Source organism: Lolium perenne, chromosome 7 (assembly GCF_019359855.2).
Source record: "Lolium perenne isolate Kyuss_39 chromosome 7, Kyuss_2.0, whole genome shotgun sequence".
NCBI lineage: Eukaryota > Viridiplantae > Streptophyta > Magnoliopsida > Poales > Poaceae > Lolium > Lolium perenne.
The window spans coordinates 326,018,715-326,042,829 of NC_067250.2; the positions used below are offsets into that span (position 1 = coordinate 326,018,715).

The 24,115-nt window shown below is 49.7% G+C and overlaps 1 pseudogene; it reads left to right on the plus strand.

Annotated features, from left to right (window-relative positions):
* The first annotated feature begins 12,304 nt into the window (after positions 1 to 12,304).
* LOC127319219 (serine/threonine-protein kinase ATR-like) lies at positions 12,305 to 17,187 on the plus strand (annotated as a pseudogene).
* The last annotated feature ends 6,928 nt before the right edge of the window (positions 17,188 to 24,115 follow it).

A 24,115-nucleotide genomic window follows, 5' to 3' on the forward strand; every position in this document is an offset into this window, starting at 1 on the left:
CAAACAAAACCTGTGTGTACAAAAGAAGTGGCAGTTGGTGGTGCTCTGCAAAAAGTGTTTCCTCTTCTAGGGCATTACAAAACCATGATAGCTGACCCTTGGCGCATAACAAAATTCAGAACCATTTTTTTTTTGTAAGGGCACATTAGAAATCTTGGGGGTGGATGAAGGATGAATAAAACTGGGCAGGCGGCAGGTTGGCAGGCTGCAAACCGACACGATCTTTGTCTGCTCGGCCGGTCTACTAGATAGATTAGGGGTCAATGGTGGGTAGCTCCAGCTCGAGAGTTATGCTTAACTAATCGGCGGTCCCAGCCCTCGTTGTGGGAAGAAGGCCAGAAGATACGACAAAGAGGCAGTGATCCGCTTAGGTGGTGAATCTTTTTTTGCTCATCTCACACATAATTGACAATAACTTGCCTTCCCTATCAAACACGTCTGTTGTCCCAATCTACCTGTCATCCATGTCTTCATCAGTGAAAAAAGGGTGTGTTTATGATTGAGTATCAGTTGATGCTAACTATACATACATGTCTTGATCATCGTCACCAGTGAAGATGTGCTTATTTTTTTACAGGATGATTGAGTATCAGTTGGTGCTAACCATACATACATGTCTTGATCATCGTCACCGGTGAAGATTTGAGGCAATGTGCAAAGAAAGGGATGTTTGCTGTGAGAACTGGTAGTGTATTTTTACATGATCCAGCACCAGTTGGTGTCCAGCACAAGACGAGCATTGACTTGAAATTGAGATGTAGCAACATTAAAGGAAAAGGCAGAAAAAAGTGCAGCAAAGGACCACGCTGTGTGCCCGGAGCATGCGGTGTGTCGTGTACGTGAGCGAATGGTCCGCCCGCACCGCACCGCACGTGCTACCTCTCTCATCGCGCGACCGGTCGATTCTCCAGCTAGCAGAACCGCATGCTCCATCGCGCGCGTTGACCTTTCTCGTTTCCTTCTTTTGTTTACTCAATCAACAAACAAAAAACAAACACAATCCGCGTACAGAGACGACATTAACAGGCCTCCCTCTTTCGTTGGGCCCAGACTCTCCTACGTACTCTGGCCTCTCCCTCTCTTTCCGGCCCAAACAACTAATTTGCCAATTAATCGGGCCGCCGCCCTCTCAACGGCTATCCTGGGAGCCCCCAAAAGTCTCTTGGGCCACCGATTTTCCTCTCCTTTTATTCATTCATTTATTATATTATACTACTCCGGTATATATATTCTGCCTATGCGTTCCCTCCCCCTCATTTATAAACGCCTTGAACAACATATATATACAGCATTAATTGCTTACGTACCACACGTACATTTGCATCCATCCCTATTCTTCTTCTTTTTCTTCTTCCAACAATCGGCCAGCATATATATACTAAAATACGATAAACTAATCTAAAACCCAAACATCTACTAGCCGAACTCGACGTGGTGGACGTCCTTCCCACTTGCTATCTCTCTAGTCGACGGTGCTCCACCTTCCAGCCGCGCACCAGGATGAACTCCTTGCACGCTCGCTTTTTCGCACGCCTCGCCCGCTTCCGCGCGAAATAAACTCCCTCTCGTCGATGACTTCTTGGGGGAAGTTCGCGCACCACGATGCCATGCCGCGCTCGTCCGCCTACGCAATGGTGAACCGGCGCTTCTCTTCGTTGTTAACAACGCGCGGTGGCGGCACCAAATCACTCCGATTGACCTCGTGGCTGCTGAGGTCACGACGCGGACGACCGTGCCACCACGCCACATTGTCGTAGGCGCACACGGCCTCGTGTGCGGTCTCTAAGGTTCCGATGGGTAGGCAGTAGCTGACGGAACGGGTCTCGACATAGAAGTTGTTTGCCGGCTGGTCGCGCATAGGGGTGGACTTGAAGCTCGAGGCTCGAGGCTTGGCTCGGGCTCGACTCGGCTCGAAGGTGGGGCAAGCCAAGCCTAAACCTTCCAATCAAGGCTCGAGGCTCGACAAGCCTGCTCGATGAAGCTTGCAAGCCGGCTCGAAGGCTCGATGTAATTTAAAAATTCGCCATAACCTATGATAAAAATGTAGAATTTCATAAGTATAAACAACAATATAGCATGAATACATCTAAAATATAGTCTAACAAGTTTCACAAAGCAGCATACATGACAAGTTTTCGCCACACAAATGCATGCACTTAGACCAATAGTGTCATACATTACAAACACATGCACTTAGTTCAACAACTCCGAATAGAACAAATAGAACATGAGTCATAGCTCAATGAAATGAAGTTTAAACATGAATTTCAATGACAAAAGAACCACCGCTCCACCATTTCCTCGTTGCCATCCCTTGTCATTTCGTAAGCCTGGTTCGGGTGGAGGGACGACAGGCGGAGGGCCGAGTCAGGCGACAGGCCGGCCGGGCGGCACCCGCCGCTAACCCTAGGCCCCGCGTCCTAGGTGAGGACCAGATAAGATGGTCAGGCGGATCGATTGGAGGAGGACAAGGGGGCGGCGCCTCCTCTTGCATCTCAAGGAACGGGGATGGGCAGACAGGGTGGAGGCACGACTGCAGGTGATGCTCTGGCGGCTTGCTTCGTGGCGGCCAACGGCGATGCGCGGCGGCCGGCGCTGAAACCTAGGGAGAGTAGAGGGGATGAGGAATCGGGGGGTAGGGGAGCCATGGAGGAGATGAGGCGGTGGCGGCCGACACTGGTGGCCGTGGTAGCAGCGGGAAGCAGGCGTCGGTGGAGGTGCCGCCCCAGCGAGATGCGTGCGAGGTCGCGAGGAAAATGGAGTAGGCGCAGCTTTTTGGGCAAATTTCTGTCCGGCTCGATGAGCCCTCGAGCCGAGTCTTAAGCTTATCGAGCCGAGCCTCGAGCCTCTTTTTCAGAAATGGTTGTGCTACAAGCCAAGCCAGGCTCGGCTCGAACTTTGACGAGCCTGGCCGAGCCGAGCCACGATCCGGCTCGGCTCGGCTCGATTCCACTCCTAGTCGCGCACGCCGATGTAGCCGAAGGAGCTACGGCGCATAGGCCCGTCGATGTGGGGGAGGAGGGTTTGGACCGGCGCGCTTCGGCGGTGGGAAAAAAAAAGAGAGGGTTCAGCTGCAGTTGAGGGGCACGCATTTAGTACGTTTTATCTCGCACGTTGGAGATTTGGTGCGGGCGATTCCGCTTTATGCCGGGCGCGGTCAAGTTTCCGCGCACGCTATTTCCAAGCCTATGCTGCTGTAGCAGCCAAACTCTAAAATAGCGGTTTTTTCAGCACGAGGCTATTTTGGACGCCTATTGAAGAAGCTCTTAGGTGTTCCCGCTCATTTCTAAATCGTTTATTAACTATGCTTGTAGCGTCACCTTAGGTGTTCCCACTCATTTCTAAACATTTATTAATTCTGCTTGTACATCACCTACATGTTCCCCCCATTTCTAAACGTTTATATAGATACGTCACCTTACGTGTTCCCGCCCATTTCTAAATGTTTATATAGATACGTCACTTTATGTGTTCCCGCTCATTTCTAAACGTTTATTACTTCTGCCATACATCATCGCAGGTGTTCCCACTCATTTTTAAATGTTCGCCTGCACGCATGTACGTCACGTGTCTATGTACATACGAAAGGCGGCGTTCGAGTTCTCGAGCACATACGTCACGTGTCTACTAGATAGATTAGGGGTCAATGGTGGGTAGCTCCAGATCGAGGGTTATGCTTAACTAATGCTGGGTGATGGATCCTCGTCAGCATGCAATTCGTGGTCGCGCGCGTGTACGTGTATAAAAACGTACGCCCGCCCGGATTTTTTTGCTTCTTCACGCTGTGTATAAAAACGCTGCAGTGGATGGGGTCAAGCGGAAGAAAAGAACACTCGCACAAAACCAATACGCCAATCCATCGGGCTGGCGCCCCTTCTGCTCATAACCGATATTGATTTTCTTTTCTTTTTTGCCAAACCAAGTAGATCATATCTAGGATTTTTCTCTCTCCGTCCATACAGAAATAAAAGCCTCCCAAATCTCACGGCAACACACTTGGAATTAGCATCAAGAGGGCACACACATCACCTTCGAGCATCTCCAACAGCCGTGGCCGCGCGCGTGTACGTGTATAAAAACGTACGCCGCCCGGATTTCTTGCTTCTTCAAGCTGTGTGTAAAAACGCTGCAATGTATGGGGTCAAGCGGAAGAAAAGGACGCTCGCACAAAACCAATACGCCAATTCATCGGGCCGAGCTCCACGCGATGGAGCCGTTCGATGACGAGTAGCTCGCCACCGATGCCCTTCACCGAGCAGTTGGATAGGGAGACGGCGCCGACGGTGCGGAGGTTGCGGAGGCAGAGGCGGCAGGGCGCCCGCTACAGCGTCAGCGGGTGGCGGCAGCCAGGACGGAAATCGCCGACATCAGGGTGGAAATCTGGGCCGAGCTCGCCAAGGCTAGGGTGGAGCTCGCCGAGGAGGAGGCGGAGATGGCGGCGGGTCCTCCGTTGCCGGCTACCCCACCCGTGGACGCTGTCATCCACGACATCGTCAACGACAACGAGGAAGGCCACATCCGCTTCAAGTTTGACGACCAGCGGGCTTTGTCGCGTCTTTCGAGAGTCTACCTGGGGACGCTGATCGCTGTCAGGCTCGGGCAGCGGAGGAGGAAGCTCGCAACCATGTGATCGCCATGAGTCGGGCGTACCTATGCTCCGACCTGGATTCGGTCAAGCGGAGGGGACCGGAGCACGCGCGGGTCGACCAGGAGAACCGCGAGCTGGAGGACGTCATCGCCGCCAGGGACGAAGCGGTGGCGGTAGCAGCTAGGACCTAGGACGAGGCGAAGGCGGCGGCGAAGATAGTCCACTGTGACTCCTCTTTGGCCGAGGTTCTCGAACGCTGCAGGCGGCAGTACGAGATGTCCTTTCGGCGGTGTGCATGGCGCGAGTGCGTTAGGCGGTTGCGCTTCGACGACGGCCCCATCCCCTATGGCGGCCATTAGTAGGCCGCGCGACTACGAGTAACCCCGGCCGTGATAGGCCGCGCGACGGCGAGTAGGTACGGCCGTGGTAGTTTTAGGTTAATTGGACTGACCATATTTGTAAAGATGATCCTTTTGGCCAATCAAAAGTAATGAAGGAATATTTTGCTTACATAGTCACTGCCTAGTGCGCTCGGATGCAACCAACGCGGTCACTTTGCGCGACTGCGCAATGCCCATGGAGACGCAAATATGATGCATATTTGGGCCGCGTTTGCGTCATCGCGAACGGTCCGATCACTATGCGTGGGTCTGATGGCGCAGGGTCTAGTGCATTTTTCTTCCACGCAAACAGGAATGTCACCCCGTTGGAAATGCCCTTAGGTGTTCCCGCTCATTTCTAAACATTTATTCATTCTGCTTTTACGTCATCTTAGATGTTCCCGCCCATTTCTAAACGTTTATTAATTCTATCATTCTGCCTATAGGTACGTCACCTTACGTGTTCCCGCTCATTTCTAAACGTTTATTACTTCTGCCGTACGTCATCTTAGGTATTCCCGCTCATTTCTAAACGTTTGCATGCACGCCTGTACGTCACGTGTCTATGTACATATGAAAGGAGGCGTTCGAGCTAGTGTGCTCGAGCACGTAGGTGCGTCTTTTGTCGCCGTAGCCCCGCGCGCGATGTGCAGCGTGCCTACCCGGCCGTGCATCAGGGGAGGCCCAAGCTCAATTCAAGGATATCCATAAGAATATATGCCCATTATTTTTGATAAAACATTTCGCAATTTCAGCGTATGTACAAGGTACGTACGGTATTTGGCTAATTTTCAGATCATGTGCATGACAGTGCTCCTCATGGACACCCAGCGGCCTATGTTCCAGTTCGGCAACTGAGCACCCTCAGGACATAGCCCAAATATACATTAAGCGAAACCTGATGACGAAAAACTTAAAAGAGGCATCAAATCATATTCAGCAGAGGAACCATCTCTTATCTCGTACCTGATTCTCCACTAAAAATAACTTCTCCTCTGACCGCCTCTAGGTTTCCGCGCTCAGCAAAACGAAGCATCTAAAACAACATAAAATTACAAAGAATGCACTATAGTCGCCACTTTCTGCGACATCGCTGCAGTCGGTGGAGAACTCCCAGTCCTCGTCATGTTTCGACGCTGGTGCTGGAGAAGGCTCGGCAGCGGCGAGGTCGACGAAGTTGTCAGACTCCCTAGCAGACCAAAGCTCCACCTCTCGCGCGTTGTATGTCACCTGCCGGTAGTCCTCGTTGCTGGACCGGCCGACAAGCAGGTGCTTTCCCGACGCGTCCGCCGGGTCGTCGAGGATGCGGTAGGCGCCTGCACCTAAGGTCCATCTCCCACCACTTCTTCGCGGGCAGCGACAGCAGTGGGTGCACATCCTCCTCCTTGGGGAGGCGTGCAAGCGAGCCAGACACCTCCTTCTTCACTTCCTCTTCACCGGCACCGATGCCGAGGAGCCGCCTCGAGCGCCGTAGCGGATGACGACGCCATCAGACGGCCTTGCGTACGGCGCAGAGCGCTATCGACCGCTGGACCTGGACAAGATGGATGGAGAGGCGCCCGACACTGCCCATGTTGATGCGCGCGCAGGCGGCGCCGCCATGCGATGTGCCTACATGAAGTACAACGGTCGGCGAGGCGGGTATCCGCGCCTCCGCGGCAGGTAGACGTGCCTCCGCGGCCGGTAGCCGTACGCCACGAGCGTCCTGTCAATGTCGCGTCCAAACCACCAGATCCCGCGGCTCATGCGGTTGAACTGCCCGACGTCATGGCCGGTGGACCTTGCGGCCTCGGGGTCACGTTCCTGCTGGAACACACGGCGCCACTCCGGGAGGCGGCGTTGCTCCAGCCTCGTAGAGCACCTCTGCCTCGTCGAGCGTGATCTGGTGCGATCACTCGCCGCTGGCGCCGCTTCCGCCGGTCTCGTACTTGTGCGCCATGGATTGGAGACGGCGGTGTCTAGGGATGGATTGGAGACGGCGGTGGCAAGGGTTGGGCGGAGACGGTGGTGGCTAAGGTTGGACGGAGGAGGTGGTGGCCACGAGGGTTTAAAGTAGTCGCACCGGCCAGCATTGAAGCCACGCCGCAAGTTGGGTCGTTGTCGTGTGGGAGTTCGTATGGTGTCTGGCCTCCTCGCCACCTCGGTTTCCCGTGACGACCGTCGTTACGCGTCTTTAAAAACGCGACCAGCGCCATGTCTCACTGATGGGCGGGGCGCGCAAGCGTTTTCCAACATGGCTCGAGGCCCGCGAGCGTTTTCCAACATGGCTCGAGGCCCGTGGGCGTTTTCCAACATGGCTCGAGGCGTCGGTGCGCCCGTTTGGCACCCCGTGCGAAGGGGCATGGGGGTTGCAGGCGGTTTTATTGGGCTCGAAACGGCGCCGACGCATTATTGGGCGCGCGAGTGTGAGCCTAATTTTACCTCCAGCCCCCAAATTGTTATCGGGGACGCTATTGGGCTCCCCGGTGGAGATGCACTTAAAATATTTGTTATTGCCTTCTATTTTCATGTGCACCCACGTTACGCCTGCCGCATTCGGAGGGAGCTAACCAATGGGTACTGAAGCACGACTGTAAGACAGTTATTGCCTTTTATTTCATGTGCAAAAGAAAAAGATGGATAGGCCAAGAGTTAAGGTGGGTCACAACAATTCTAGAGCTAATAAATGATGTGGAGGTACAACTCTGTGAAGCAGGGTAGGTTTGAAGATTGGCGATCAATTGATGGGGTAAGAGGTTTGTTAGCGTGCTATCATTGTATATATAGGAGAACGGCGATGAGCCTAAAATGTAGGAAAGTATAGGAGGGAGGGAGAGAGGCTTTAATGGATAGATAGAAAAGTGACATATTTATTGTCTTATTGCATGTTCCTTTTGATAATCTCTTGGTGCTCTCTGTTGGTAAACACGTGGTATAGCACTATAATGCATGTTATTTCCTCTTAACACCGACATTATATACCCATATTATGATTCCATGCCAAAGAAATAGGTTTTCCTCCCTTCTCTCGTTTTTTGAAGTGTACATATGTTACACATGCCTCGGAACGAAAACACGCTATCTTTCCTTCTATACGGGTGAGGTAACGAGTAACTTTCTTTTGTTAATGAACTATTAGGTCACCGAAATATGACAACTCAAAAAGAGGCCAAGTTCTGAATAGAGTTGGTTTCGTACCTATATGGGCCAAACACCGTCTTATGGAGAGGCGTATGTTAAAATGCTAGATCATTGTTCATGCCCGGTCCATCCGAAAATGACAATGGATCTAGGGTCTATGTCACCGATCATGCATGACGGTTATCGATGCCTCACGATTGTCTTACCGAGTTTTCCTAGATTCATTGGGGAAAATGACCACGATTGTCTCACCGAGTTTTCCTAGATTCATTGTGGAAAATGACCATGATTGTCACAAAAAATCCGGAGAGAAGACGCCGTGACTGCCATGGGAGGAGCAGAACGGGACGCTCCAACGAAGATGAGGACACCAACACTTCAGGAGAGGTGCGCCACCGTGACGCCAATGACACAACATAAGGTTGAACCTCGTTGCCCGCATGATATGAGGTTGATGCCCTGAACATTGCCAAGGTCTCAGGACCGATGTCCAGACATCCACGAACTACCAACACCACCTTCCGGGACCGCCATCCCGACATCCTCCTGCTCACGCTGGAGTCGCAACGCTGCACGACCCGACAGTCTCCAACCTAAGCTGCAGAGGGCAAACCACACACAGACCACGGCAGATGCAGCAACATCCAGGGCCGCCGCTGCGACATAAAGTCAAATTGCCTTTGCTGAGATGCGTTGACCGAGCTGACAATCTCGCTGCACTAGCGACACAAGATCGTTGCCGAAGCTACATGGACAAGAACTCCGCCCAATGAAGCCGCGTCGACTTGCAAACATCCTCCACACGGAGCCGCCGCCCCGACATCCACCAACTTGACGACAAGAGAAACGCACGCCAATAGTTGAATAAGTCCTCCTAGACGACACCTCCAAGAAGGTCGCAATGTAGTTGACGCTGTCGCCTGCCCGAGAAAGCGGATCTAGGATTTCTCCCGGAGAGGCCAAACCTCGTGTGTAAATGGAGCTCCTCCAACGAGGAAGACGACATCAAAGTGCCGGCACCGACCAAGCCAGTCTTTCGCTCGGTACTCCATCACGCCACCCGAGGGCGCTACAAGCACTGGTGCCCATCGTCGATCTCCACTAAACAACACTTTGTGACGCGCCCAACCGCAACACCTCAAGCTCCAACAGTCGCAGTCACCACAAACCAGCTGGTTTATATGCAAAATGGAGCCAGATCCGATGACCATGGCCATCCACCACTTCACCATGTCGTCAGCCAGCCATCCAAGAGCCGCCGCCCCGGCATCCACCTGCCAAAGCCACAATATAGATCAAAGATATACTAGAAAAGGGGACATATGTATGGACATGATCACATGCTGAGATAGGGTGAGCATTGGATCATGGAAATATAGATCAATGATAGACTAGAAAATGGGACACATGTATGGGCATGATCACATGTACATGGTGGAGATTTAGGAAAGTGCTTTTGGACATTCCCAGGGAAGAGTTTCCAAATATGGATGGAGAAACTCCCTTTGGATTCCGATCGAAGCTGAGCATCTTCTTAAGTCATACACAATAGCCACATATCCACGTACACCGATCGTAACATTTAAACAATGTAATATATAGTAACAAAATTATTTCATGTGTAAAGCATGCTAACATTTGTTTCTATTAACAATAGAGGTGCCATTTTGTTTGTTCCATATCATATGTACTTATATATGCATCCCTTTGTTTGTTGTAATATGAACAATTTGTTAATCAGGAAACATTTTTAATCATGCGGAGTGCCCTTTTTAATCATGAGATTGTCGTATAAGAATTTGTTTTTTTTTGAGTTATAATTAGGGTTTGCAAGGCGCCCGAATAGGAAAGTAGATAATACACATTTTGTATCAGTGGCTAAATATTCACCACAAAACCACTTGGTAGCCACGTAGGAAGAAAAAACACCCCCTCTTCTCTCCTTAATTTTGCTAGACTGTTATGTTAAATCGTCACCCATTATGTTATCGCACATCATGCTAGCCAAGTATACACACCTTCCTAGAGTATCTTCACTCATTATGTTGACATTTTTGAGCCAAGTCGAGCTAGCAGGAGACACACTCGTGATGGATTGCGAGTCTGAGAGTATCTACGGGGCCCTAGGTTTCTTGCGCGGTCATACGAGAAAATCCATATGTTCACCAAGGGTTACAATACCCAACATCGCGTCGCCACCCATGGTATGTTCATGTCGGGATGCTCGAGGCGACGGATGGACATGCGGTGCACTTAGTCCAACAAGATGGGCGATGGCATGCTGGGAGCTTCCCTAAACCAATATCAAGGGTCGATCTTCTCATGAGGAAGCATTGAGGACCCAACAAAGATTAACTCGAGAGCATGCCGGACTTGTTTTGCTAAGATGGATGAAGGGGTGATAGAGGAGTTGACGACAATACTATGAGCCAGAAGGTGGTGTCCAATATGTGGTTATTAATAAAGGGAGTCGACGACAATATACATGTACACGATCAATAACACACACACACTCAAGAAATATCACAACCCTTACTTCATACTGAAATTAATATATGTACATGATGGATGACATGTGGACCCGTATGCATCTCTTATATATATATTTCTTAGGTAGTGTGTATGTGTCCATGCATGGGTTAGTCAACTCCTCCATCAACCATTTTGTAGGGTGCAGAGAGAAATATCAACAATCTATTTAATAATAATATGTGTTCTTCGTGTCAATCTATCACACATATGTGCTTTTAGAGCAAGCTAGAGCGACAGCACGCTGTGTCTGCACTATATGGCCCGCTAACTAGACCTGAGTTCAATCAGGCTGAATAAGAGGCCCAGAAAACAGCCCGCTGGTACCTCCCAGTGGAAATAAGGTAAAACTGGTGGTTTGGTAGGCTGGAAGTTTGGCATGAAACGATTGGCCACCGATATTTAGGCACGTAAAATACCTAGATTTAGGCGAGAAATGACGGAAATGTGCCGAAAACGCGACGGAAGATGGCGAAATTCACAGTCCAGCGGTTCGCCAATATTTAGGCTGGTTTTCCCTTCCGGTTCACCGGTTTTCCTCGTTTTAGGGAGGATTAAGGTATGGTTTTATTGTTTTGCCTAAGCTAGGCGGGCTGGTCGGCGAACAGAGCAGAGAGAGACTTCTCCTCTTCGTTCTTGTCTTCCACCTCTCGCCTCTTCCCCCAAATTGATCCATCCATGGATTCCGCCGCTCTCAGCGCCTGCCCTCTGCCTGTCGACGCCGTCGCCGTCGCCGTCGCCGTTCCCCTTCTCGAGCGCCGTCTCGTCCCCACTCACCTGCTAGATCCGCCTGATGGCCTTCTGTTTGGGGTTCCAATCTAACTGGAGCCTCCTATCTCCACTTCGATCGGGGCAAAAAGTTGGATTTTTTGTTCGTTTCTTTGTCAGCTGGCCTATTCTGCAAGAGGAGAACTGAGCTGGGGCAGCACACGGCCGGTCAGAGTCGTCCGCGAGCGCCCTCTAGTCGTACCATTCGCGTCCATTTCCCCATTCCGGCGGCAGAGGAGCAGGTAGGCTGCATCTCCTATCTCTCGTCTCCCTCTCCCCTCAATCCTCCTATATATTAACACTAGTCATCTGTCCACACTACCACTGATTCAGTAGACTGTAAAATATCGAACTTGACTGTATTCTGAACCTGAACCATCGCATATTTGACTGTATGTTGATCAAATCCAATGCTACTTTCTCCAGTACCAAGATTTTCTTTCTGTATGCTTGCTGCCATCGGTGAGATTCTGAGGTTGATTTTGTAGCTCACCTTAGCTGCTGTTTGATGTCGTAGCCCACTGAAGGTGTTGCATGATTCAGACACAATTTGCATTTGCAGAGCAGTAGTCACTTAATTAGTAGTCTATGTGATTATTAGTTGATCTTGTGAATCACATGTGCTTGATCTTGTAAGTTTGTGTGTGTTTATTCTTTTTTTGGAAAATATTCAACTTGACTTTATTTCTCTAGATTAACTTGGATTTTCTCCCTGGCATCATTTCAAGAATTGAAACCATGTATATTTTTTAAGGAAAAGATCATGTTTTTAATATGCATCAGTTTCATATGGAATTCAGTTCATTTACAAATCTATGTGGCAGCCAAACAAGTATGTAGTATTGGAATCTCAATGTAAATGAAATGAATTCCTAAGTTCATTTCATTTATACAAAATGAATTGAATACCTAGATGTCAAACGAACTCTTATGGATGGTGGACATCATGGGATTGTGGGTACAAGATTCTGCTGCCTTGGCTATTCAAGAGCTACTGAAATTGGCTGGCTGTCAATCTTTACCCAATGAAGATAATGGGAAGGATTCAAGTAGTTGTGAAATGAGCAAAAGGGGCCAGAAGTTGTGGGGACGTTTTTCTAGTTATGTTAAGGAAATAATTGCACCGTGCTTGACATCAAGATTTCATCTTCCTAATGTGAGTGATGCTGCTCTACTCGGCCCAATATACCGTCCAACAATGTCTTTTAGAAGATGGATATATTATTGGATTAGAAAGTTGACATCACACGCAACTGGATCGCGTTATGGTATTTTCAGTGCATGTCGGGGAATTGTTCGGCATGACATGCCAACTGCACTCTATCTTCTACCGTACTTGGTTTTAAATGCTGTTTGCTATGGAACCCCAGAGGCTCGGCAAAGTATCACCGATGAAATTTTGTCTGTTCTCAATGCAGCTGCTTCAGAAAGTAGTGGGGCTACTGTTCATGGTATTACTGGGGGACAGAGTGAGGTTTGTGTTCAGGCGATCTTCACTTTACTTGATAATCTTGGGCAATGGGTTGATGACCTCAAACAGGAAATCGCTCTATCCCAGTCTAGTCATGCCATGGCTGGGAAGCATGCAGGTAAACTGAAAAATGATGGCCAAGATCAATTGCTGGTGCAGTGTAGCAATGTTGCGGAGCTGCTGGCTGCTATACCTAAAGTTACTCTAGCTAAGACATCTTTTAGATGTCAAGCTCATGCTCGTGCTCTAGCATATTTTGAATCTCATGTCCGAGAGATGTCTGGTTCCTCTAATCCAGCTGCAGAGTATAGTGGCACTTTTTCAGATGATGACATCTCTTTTCTCATGGAAATATATGGAGGACTGGATGAGCCCGATGGTCTATTAGGTTTAGCTAATCTGAGGAAATCATCAAGCCTACAAGATCAACTAATCATCAATGAGAAAACTGGAAACTGGGCTGAAGTGCTAACACTATGTGAACATGCTTTGCAAATGGAACCTGATTCTGTCCAGAGACATTGTGATGTTCTCAACTGTTCGCTCAACATGTGCCACCTTCAAGCCATGATTGCACATGTGGATGGTTTGGTGTGCAGAATACCTCAGTATAAGAAAACTTGGTGCATGCAAGGAGTGCAAGCAGCTTGGAGATTAGGGAGATGGGATCTCATGGATGAGTACCTACCTGAGGCAGACAAAGGTCTTGTGTGCAGCAGTTCTGAGAACAGTGCTTCGTTTGACATAGGTCTTGCTAAGATATTCAAGGCAATGATGAACAAAGACCAGTTTATGGTTGCTGAAAAGATTGCCCAGTCCAAGCAAGCATTGCTTGTTCCATTGGCTGCAGCAGGCATGGACTCGTACATGCGTGCATATCCCTACATTGTAAAGCTCCACATGCTGTGCGAGTTGGAAGACTTCAACTCGCTGCTGGGAGACGAGTCATTTCTCGATAAATCGTTCACTGCAGATGATCCAAAATTTCTGAAATTAACAACGGACTGGGATAACCGTCTTAGATGTACACAATCATCTCTGTGGGCAAGGGAGCCTTTGCTTGCTTTCCGGCGGATGGTTTATAATCTGAGTCATATGAATTCTCAAGTTGGGAACTGCTGGCTTCAGTACGCTAAGCTCTGCCGTTCGGCTGGTCACTATGAAACAGCCCACCGTGCAATACTGGAAGCAGACGCATCGGGTGCTCCCAACGTTCACATGGAGAAGGCAAAGCACCTCTGGAATATACGGAAATCTGATAGTGCTATAGCTGAACTTCAGCAAACACTTCTGAACATGCCTGCGGAGGTTTTGGGAAATGTTGTCCTTTCCTCCCTTTGCAGCCTTTCTCTCGCATTGCCAAATGCACCTTTCTCTGCAACACAAGCATCAAAAGAGAACCCAGATGTGTCCAAAACCCTTCTTCTTTATACTAGATGGATCCACAATACAGGGCAAAAACAGAGCGAGGAAATCAGATGTCTCTACAATAGAGTAGCAGAATTGCGGCCAAAATGGGAAAAAGGTTTCTTTTGCATGGCAAAGTTTTTAGATGATTTACTTGTTGATGCTAGGAAACGCCAGGAAGATAAGAAATTCACAGGTGGAGTTGGATCTGTCACTCCTAGCTCTGCTGGCCCTTTAAGTACCCAAGCTCAAGAGAAGCCTTGGTGGGAATTGCTTCCAACAGTCTCACTATGTTATGCAAAAGGACTTCACAAAGGACACAAGAATCTTTTTCAAGCACTACCACGGTTGCTTACTCTTTATTTCGAATTTGGAAACATATACATCAGAGATGACAATTCCTCCAATGGAGGAATGGTAACCGTTCATAATAGGGTAAATTTTGTTTCACATGTATTTTTTCCCCATTATTTTGAATTTTTTTAAGAGATCTGATCATCCCATCTAACTGCAGATGTTAAGCATCATTCGCGGGTCCTCGAAGGATCTACCAACTTATCAGTGGCTGACTGTGCTGTCTCAATTGATATCCCGCATTTGTCATCAGAATGGTGATGTTGTCAAAACTGTCAGATACATTATCACGTGTGTGTTACAGGCATACCCTCAGCAAGCACTTTGGATGATGGCTGCGGTGTCCAAGTCAACAGTTTCTGCAAGACGAGAAGCAGCTACACATATATTAAACTCAGCAAAGAAGGGCTGTCGGAAGGGAGGCAATGTTGCACTGTTTAATCAGTTTCCTTCTCTAATAGAACATCTGATTAAGCTGTGCTTTCATCCAGGGCAGGCCAAGGCTAAGGCAATAAATATCTCAACTGAGTTCAGTTCCTTGAAAAGAATGATGCCACTAGGAATTATCTTACCTGTCCAGCAGTCTCTAACTGTGACTCTGCCATCGTACGATTCAAATATGTCAGGTCAATCTGCTTTTCACCCGTTTCGGTATCTGAGCATCCTACTATAGCTGGAATAGCGGATGAGGCAGAGATCCTTTCTTCTCTTCAGAAACCGAAGAAGGTGTGCACATCCATATATATTTAATACTGCCTTGATAATTACACATGTTTGAGGAGCAGCAACTGTCTATACAGAGTGAAGTTTGTGTAGGAAAGTAGTCCTAGATTCCTTTGTGGATGGTGGACATCATGGGATTGTGGGTGCAAGTCGTTGTTTGAATATTGTGTGGGCGAATGGGAGCTATCCAGGGTCCAGATCGCTTCTTTGCACTCATTTAATCACAGTTTTGCCCGTTTATGATTTGTTTTCATTTTGAAGGGTCAAAACTAGCTAGTCATACTTCACTAGGTTTTAATGGTAACTGACAAGCATGATCGTATTGGATGCCAGGTCGTGTTCCTTGGAAGTGATGGAGTCGCTCGCCCCTTTTTATGCAAACCGAAGGATGATCTTAGGAAGGATTCACGTATGATGGAGTTCAATGCCGTGATCAACCGTCTCCTCTCCAAAGTTCCTGAGAGCCGCAGGAGAAAGCTTTATATCAGAACCTTTGCAGTGGTTCCACTTACAGAAGATTGTGGACTAGTAGAATGGGTGCCCAACACGCGTGGTCTTCGGCATATTCTTCAGGACATATACATAACTTGCGGGAAGTACGATAGGATGAAAACAACCTCGCAAATCAAGAGGCTATATGATGAATGCCATGCTAGCAAAATGGCTGAAGACGTGATGCTGAAAACAAAAATTCTTCCACTGTTCCCCCCAGTTTTCCACAAGTGGTTCTTGATGACATTCTCTGAACCAGCTGCATGGTTTCGTGCCAGATTAGCATATGCACATACTGCTGCAGTCTGGTCGATGGTTGGGCACATTGTTGGGCTTGGTGACAGGCACGGTGAAAACATCCTTATTGATGCGACAACCGGGGACTGTGTGCATGTCGATTTCAGCTGCCTGTTTGATAAGGGTTTGCAGCTTGAGAAGCCAGAGGTGGTGCCATTTAGGCTTACGCAGGTAAGCAATAAAACCTTGTCTTGCCGTTTCTTTCTAGCAGCAGCTTATCCAACACACTGAATCTGATTTTTGTTACAAGTATTATTTACATGGGCATGCTAACTTTGCAATTCCAGAACATGATCGACGGCTTGGGCATCACCGGATACGAAGGCGTCTTTCTGAAGGTCTGCGAAATCACTCTGTCGGTTCTCAGGGGTCACAAGGAGGCGCTCATGACCGTCCTCGAGACCTTCATCCATGACCCGCTGGTAGAGTGGACCAAAACCAGCAAATCCAGCGGAGGCGAGGTCCGCAACCCACAGGCACAGGTATTACCGACATCGCACATTCGCACCGATGCCACTGCTATATGTACATACTTGTGCACTGGTAAACAAACCATGTCGCTCTTCTGACCCTGCCTCTCGCTTCGAATGATTGCAGAGGGCCATCGCGAACATCACGGCTAGGCTCCAGGGAGTCGTGGTGGGCGTCAATGCCGCCCCCTCGCTGCCGCTCTCCGTGGAAGGCCAGGCGCGCCGCCTGATCGCCGAGGCGGTCTCCCACAAAAACCTTGGCAAGATGTACATCTGGTGGATGCCCTGGTTCTAACACTCTAACGGGTCCTCACCCCTCACCCCTGCACACGCTGCTAATGTATGTATTCTCCCTGACCTTGGATGAAATGGAGGTAGATAGGTTTAAAAGGCAGCTAGCAGCATTTTGTCACTGGCCCTTTAGCTGCCTTTGCTCCTGTTACTACCTGCCACTGTTAGTGTTAGGCTGTTAGCTACTGGACATACTCCTCCTTGCGAGACATTTTGGGGTCTTAATATTGGCAAAAAAGTTTCACCATTGTCATGGGGTATTTGGAGCGATTATTTCGGGTTTGGTGACATTTGACAGGTAACACGTGCATGTATTTCTCTGCTGGGGTCATGGCCTGTTGATGGGCACTACCAATGCAGCCATGCCACCAACTGAAGAGATCCAAAGCGGTCGTCATGGCGTCAAACTGCCAGCCGCATCTCTGGCTGCGGAATATCATGGGCAAAGCCCCATCCACGACCATGATCCATCCCGTTGCATTCTCTTCTTATTTCTGAAATAAGTACCTTTTATTAATATTGGGAACCTGGCATTGTTATCCTTTTATTTATGTTCTGATGAAAGGGTTGCTGCTCTTGATCTTGGCCTGGAACAAGAGTACAAACTCTGGAGTTTAGATTGGCCGACTTTCTGCATGAGTCCGAAGAGAAGTGCCAAAGAGAGCTTTTCTGTTAAAAAAAAGGTTGCAGTTGATGGCACTCTGCAAAAAGTGCCTCCTCTAGGGCATTTAGAAAACTATCCATGATAGCTGACCGCCGCTAGGGCATTACAGAATTCAGATCATTGTTTAGGGCACTAGAAATTGAGAGTGGCATTAGTAGCTGAAGAAGAGCCAAATGAAACTTATTTTTTGACCGACTTCCTGCACGAACATGGAGAGCCAAACAAAACCTGTGTGTACAAAAGAAGTGGCAGTTGGTGGTGCTCTGCAAAAAGTGTTTCCTCTTCTAGGGCATTACAAAACCATGATAGCTGACCCTTGGCGCATAACAAAATTCAGAACCATTTTTTTTTTGTAAGGGCACATTAGAAATCTTGGGGGTGGATGAAGGATGAATAAAACTGGGCAGGCGGCAGGTTGGCAGGCTGCAAACCGACACGATCTTTGTCTGCTCGGCCGGTCTACTAGATAGATTAGGGGTCAATGGTGGGTAGCTCCAGCTCGAGAGTTATGCTTAACTAATCGGCGGTCCCAGCCCTCGTTGTGGGAAGAAGGCCAGAAGATACGACAAAGAGGCAGTGATCCGCTTAGGTGGTGAATCTTTTTTTGCTCATCTCACACATAATTGACAATAACTTGCCTTCCCTATCAAACACGTCTGTTGTCCCAATCTACCTGTCATCCATGTCTTCATCAGTGAAAAAAGGGTGTGTTTATGATTGAGTATCAGTTGATGCTAACTATACATACATGTCTTGATCATCGTCACCAGTGAAGATGTGCTTATTTTTTTACAGGATGATTGAGTATCAGTTGGTGCTAACCATACATACATGTCTTGATCATCGTCACCGGTGAAGATTTGAGGCAATGTGCAAAGAAAGGGATGTTTGCTGTGAGAACTGGTAGTGTATTTTTACATGATCCAGCACCAGTTGGTGTCCAGCACAAGACGAGCATTGACTTGAAATTGAGATGTAGCAACATTAAAGGAAAAGGCAGAAAAAAGTGCAGCAAAGGACCACGCTGTGTGCCCGGAGCATGCGGTGTGTCGTGTACGTGAGCGAATGGTCCGCCCGCACCGCACCGCACGTGCTACCTCTCTCATCGCGCGACCGGTCGATTCTCCAGCTAGCAGAACCGCATGCTCCATCGCGCGCGTTGACCTTTCTCGTTTCCTTCTTTTGTTTACTCAATCAACAAACAAAAAACAAACACAATCCGCGTACAGAGACGACATTAACAGGCCTCCCTCTTTCGTTGGGCCCAGACTCTCCTACGTACTCTGGCCTCTCCCTCTCTTTCCGGCCCAAACAACTAATTTGCCAATTAATCGGGCCGCCGCCCTCTCAACGGCTATCCTGGGAGCCCCCAAAAGTCTCTTGGGCCACCGATTTTCCTCTCCTTTTATTCATTCATTTATTATATTATACTACTCCGGTATATATATTCTGCCTATGCGTTCCCTCCCCCTCATTTATAAACGCCTTGAACAACATATATATACAGCATTAATTGCTTACGTACCACACGTACATTTGCATCCATCCCTATTCTTCTTCTTTTTCTTCTTCCAACAATCGGCCAGCATATATATACTAAAATACGATAAACTAATCTAAAACCCAAACATCTACTAGCCGAACTCGACGTGGTGGACGTCCTTCCCACTTGCTATCTCTCTAGTCGACGGTGCTCCACCTTCCAGCCGCGCACCAGGATGAACTCCTTGCACGCTCGCTTTTTCGCACGCCTCGCCCGCTTCCGCGCGAAATAAACTCCCTCTCGTCGATGACTTCTTGGGGGAAGTTCGCGCACCACGATGCCATGCCGCGCTCGTCCGCCTACGCAATGGTGAACCGGCGCTTCTCTTCGTTGTTAACAACGCGCGGTGGCGGCACCAAATCACTCCGATTGACCTCGTGGCTGCTGAGGTCACGACGCGGACGACCGTGCCACCACGCCACATTGTCGTAGGCGCACACGGCCTCGTGTGCGGTCTCTAAGGTTCCGATGGGTAGGCAGTAGCTGACGGAACGGGTCTCGACATAGAAGTTGTTTGCCGGCTGGTCGCGCATAGGGGTGGACTTGAAGCTCGAGGCTCGAGGCTTGGCTCGGGCTCGACTCGGCTCGAAGGTGGGGCAAGCCAAGCCTAAACCTTCCAATCAAGGCTCGAGGCTCGACAAGCCTGCTCGATGAAGCTTGCAAGCCGGCTCGAAGGCTCGATGTAATTTAAAAATTCGCCATAACCTATGATAAAAATGTAGAATTTCATAAGTATAAACAACAATATAGCATGAATACATCTAAAATATAGTCTAACAAGTTTCACAAAGCAGCATACATGACAAGTTTTCGCCACACAAATGCATGCACTTAGACCAATAGTGTCATACATTACAAACACATGCACTTAGTTCAACAACTCCGAATAGAACAAATAGAACATGAGTCATAGCTCAATGAAATGAAGTTTAAACATGAATTTCAATGACAAAAGAACCACCGCTCCACCATTTCCTCGTTGCCATCCCTTGTCATTTCGTAAGCCTGGTTCGGGTGGAGGGACGACAGGCGGAGGGCCGAGTCAGGCGACAGGCCGGCCGGGCGGCACCCGCCGCTAACCCTAGGCCCCGCGTCCTAGGTGAGGACCAGATAAGATGGTCAGGCGGATCGATTGGAGGAGGACAAGGGGGCGGCGCCTCCTCTTGCATCTCAAGGAACGGGGATGGGCAGACAGGGTGGAGGCACGACTGCAGGTGATGCTCTGGCGGCTTGCTTCGTGGCGGCCAACGGCGATGCGCGGCGGCCGGCGCTGAAACCTAGGGAGAGTAGAGGGGATGAGGAATCGGGGGGTAGGGGAGCCATGGAGGAGATGAGGCGGTGGCGGCCGACACCGGTGGCCGTGGTAGCGACGGGAAGCGGCGTCGGTGGAGGTGCCGCCCGGCGAGATGCGTGCGAGGTCGCGAGGAAAATGGAGTAGGCGCAGCTTTTTGGGCAAATTTCTGTCCGGCTCGATGAGCCCTCGAGCCGAGTCTTAAGCTTATCGAGCCGAGCCTCGAGCCTCTTTTTCAGAAATGGTTGTGCTACAAGCCAAGCCAGGCTCGGCTCGAACTTTGACGAGCCTGGCCGAGCCGAGCCACGATCCGGCTCGGCTCGGCTCGATTCCACTCCTAGTCGCGCACGCCGATGTAGCCGAAGGAGCTACGGCGCATAGGCCCGTCGATGTGGGGGAGGAGGGTTTGGACCGGCGCGCTTCGGCGGTGGGAAAAAAAAAGAGAGGGTTCAGCTGCAGTTGAGGGGCACGCATTTAGTACGTTTTATCTCGCACGTTGGAGATTTGGTGCGGGCGATTCCGCTTTATGCCGGGCGCGGTCAAGTTTCCGCGCACGCTATTTCCAAGCCTATGCTGCTGTAGCAGCCAAACTCTAAAATAGCGGTTTTTTCAGCACGAGGCTATTTTGGACGCCTATTGAAGAAGCTCTTAGGTGTTCCCGCTCATTTCTAAATCGTTTATTAACTATGCTTGTAGCGTCACCTTAGGTGTTCCCACTCATTTCTAAACATTTATTAATTCTGCTTGTACATCACCTACATGTTCCCCCCATTTCTAAACGTTTATATAGATACGTCACCTTACGTGTTCCCGCCCATTTCTAAATGTTTATATAGATACGTCACTTTATGTGTTCCCGCTCATTTCTAAACGTTTATTACTTCTGCCATACATCATCGCAGGTGTTCCCACTCATTTTTAAATGTTCGCCTGCACGCATGTACGTCACGTGTCTATGTACATACGAAAGGCGGCGTTCGAGTTCTCGAGCACATACGTCACGTGTCTACTAGATAGATTAGGGGTCAATGGTGGGTAGCTCCAGATCGAGGGTTATGCTTAACTAATGCTGGGTGATGGATCCTCGTCAGCATGCAATTCGTGGTCGCGCGCGTGTACGTGTATAAAAACGTACGCCCGCCCGGATTTTTTTGCTTCTTCACGCTGTGTATAAAAACGCTGCAGTGGATGGGGTCAAGCGGAAGAAAAGAACACTCGCACAAAACCAATACGCCAATCCATCGGGCTGGCGCCCCTTCTGCTCATAACCGATATTGATTTTCTTTTCTTTTTTGCCAAACCAAGTAGATCATATCTAGGATTTTTCTCTCTCCGTCCATACAGAAATAAAAGCCTCCCAAATCTCACGGCAACACACTTGGAATTAGCATCAAGAGGGCACACACATCACCTTCGAGCATCTCCAACAGCCGTGGCCGCGCGCGTGTACGTGTATAAAAACGTACGCCGCCCGGATTTCTTGCTTCTTCAAGCTGTGTGTAAAAACGCTGCAATGTATGGGGTCAAGCGGAAGAAAAGGACGCTCGCACAAAACCAATACGCCAATTCATCGGGCCGAGCTCCACGCGATGGAGCCGTTCGATGACGAGTAGCTCGCCACCGATGCCCTTCACCGAGCAGTTGGATAGGGAGACGGCGCCGACGGTGCGGAGGTTGCGGAGGCAGAGGCGGCAGGGCGCCCGCTACAGCGTCAGCGGGTGGCGGCAGCCAGGACGGAAATCGCCGACATCAGGGTGGAAATCTGGGCCGAGCTCGCCAAGGCTAGGGTGGAGCTCGCCGAGGAGGAGGCGGAGATGGCGGCGGGTCCTCCGTTGCCGGCTACCCCACCCGTGGACGCTGTCATCCACGACATCGTCAACGACAACGAGGAAGGCCACATCCGCTTCAAGTTTGACGACCAGCGGGCTTTGTCGCGTCTTTCGAGAGTCTACCTGGGGACGCTGATCGCTGTCAGGCTCGGGCAGCGGAGGAGGAAGCTCGCAACCATGTGATCGCCATGAGTCGGGCGTACCTATGCTCCGACCTGGATTCGGTCAAGCGGAGGGGACCGGAGCACGCGCGGGTCGACCAGGAGAACCGCGAGCTGGAGGACGTCATCGCCGCCAGGGACGAAGCGGTGGCGGTAGCAGCTAGGACCTAGGACGAGGCGAAGGCGGCGGCGAAGATAGTCCACTGTGACTCCTCTTTGGCCGAGGTTCTCGAACGCTGCAGGCGGCAGTACGAGATGTCCTTTCGGCGGTGTGCATGGCGCGAGTGCGTTAGGCGGTTGCGCTTCGACGACGGCCCCATCCCCTATGGCGGCCATTAGTAGGCCGCGCGACTACGAGTAACCCCGGCCGTGATAGGCCGCGCGACGGCGAGTAGGTACGGCCGTGGTAGTTTTAGGTTAATTGGACTGACCATATTTGTAAAGATGATCCTTTTGGCCAATCAAAAGTAATGAAGGAATATTTTGCTTACATAGTCACTGCCTAGTGCGCTCGGATGCAACCAACGCGGTCACTTTGCGCGACTGCGCAATGCCCATGGAGACGCAAATATGATGCATATTTGGGCCGCGTTTGCGTCATCGCGAACGGTCCGATCACTATGCGTGGGTCTGATGGCGCAGGGTCTAGTGCATTTTTCTTCCACGCAAACAGGAATGTCACCCCGTTGGAAATGCCCTTAGGTGTTCCCGCTCATTTCTAAACATTTATTCATTCTGCTTTTACGTCATCTTAGATGTTCCCGCCCATTTCTAAACGTTTATTAATTCTATCATTCTGCCTATAGGTACGTCACCTTACGTGTTCCCGCTCATTTCTAAACGTTTATTACTTCTGCCGTACGTCATCTTAGGTATTCCCGCTCATTTCTAAACGTTTGCATGCACGCCTGTACGTCACGTGTCTATGTACATATGAAAGGAGGCGTTCGAGCTAGTGTGCTCGAGCACGTAGGTGCGTCTTTTGTCGCCGTAGCCCCGCGCGCGATGTGCAGCGTGCCTACCCGGCCGTGCATCAGGGGAGGCCCAAGCTCAATTCAAGGATATCCATAAGAATATATGCCCATTATTTTTGATAAAACATTTCGCAATTTCAGCGTATGTACAAGGTACGTACGGTATTTGGCTAATTTTCAGATCATGTGCATGACAGTGCTCCTCATGGACACCCAGCGGCCTATGTTCCAGTTCGGCAACTGAGCACCCTCAGGACATAGCCCAAATATACATTAAGCGAAACCTGATGACGAAAAACTTAAAAGAGGCATCAAATCATATTCAGCAGAGGAACCATCTCTTATCTCGTACCTGATTCTCCACTAAAAATAACTTCTCCTCTGACCGCCTCTAGGTTTCCGCGCTCAGCAAAACGAAGCATCTAAAACAACATAAAATTACAAAGAATGCACTATAGTCGCCACTTTCTGCGACATCGCTGCAGTCGGTGGAGAACTCCAGTCCTCGTCATGTTTCGACGCTGGTGCTGGAGAAGGCTCGGCAGCGGCGAGGTCGACGAAGTTGTCAGACTCCCTAGCAGACCAAAGCTCCACCTCTCGCGCGTTGTATGTCACCTGCCGGTAGTCCTCGTTGCTGGACCGGCCGACAAGCAGTGCTTTCCCGACGCGTCCGCCGGGTCGTCGAGGATGCGGTAGGCGCCCGCACCTAAGGTCCATCTCCCACCACTTCTTCGCGGGCAGCGACAGCAGTGGGTGCACATCC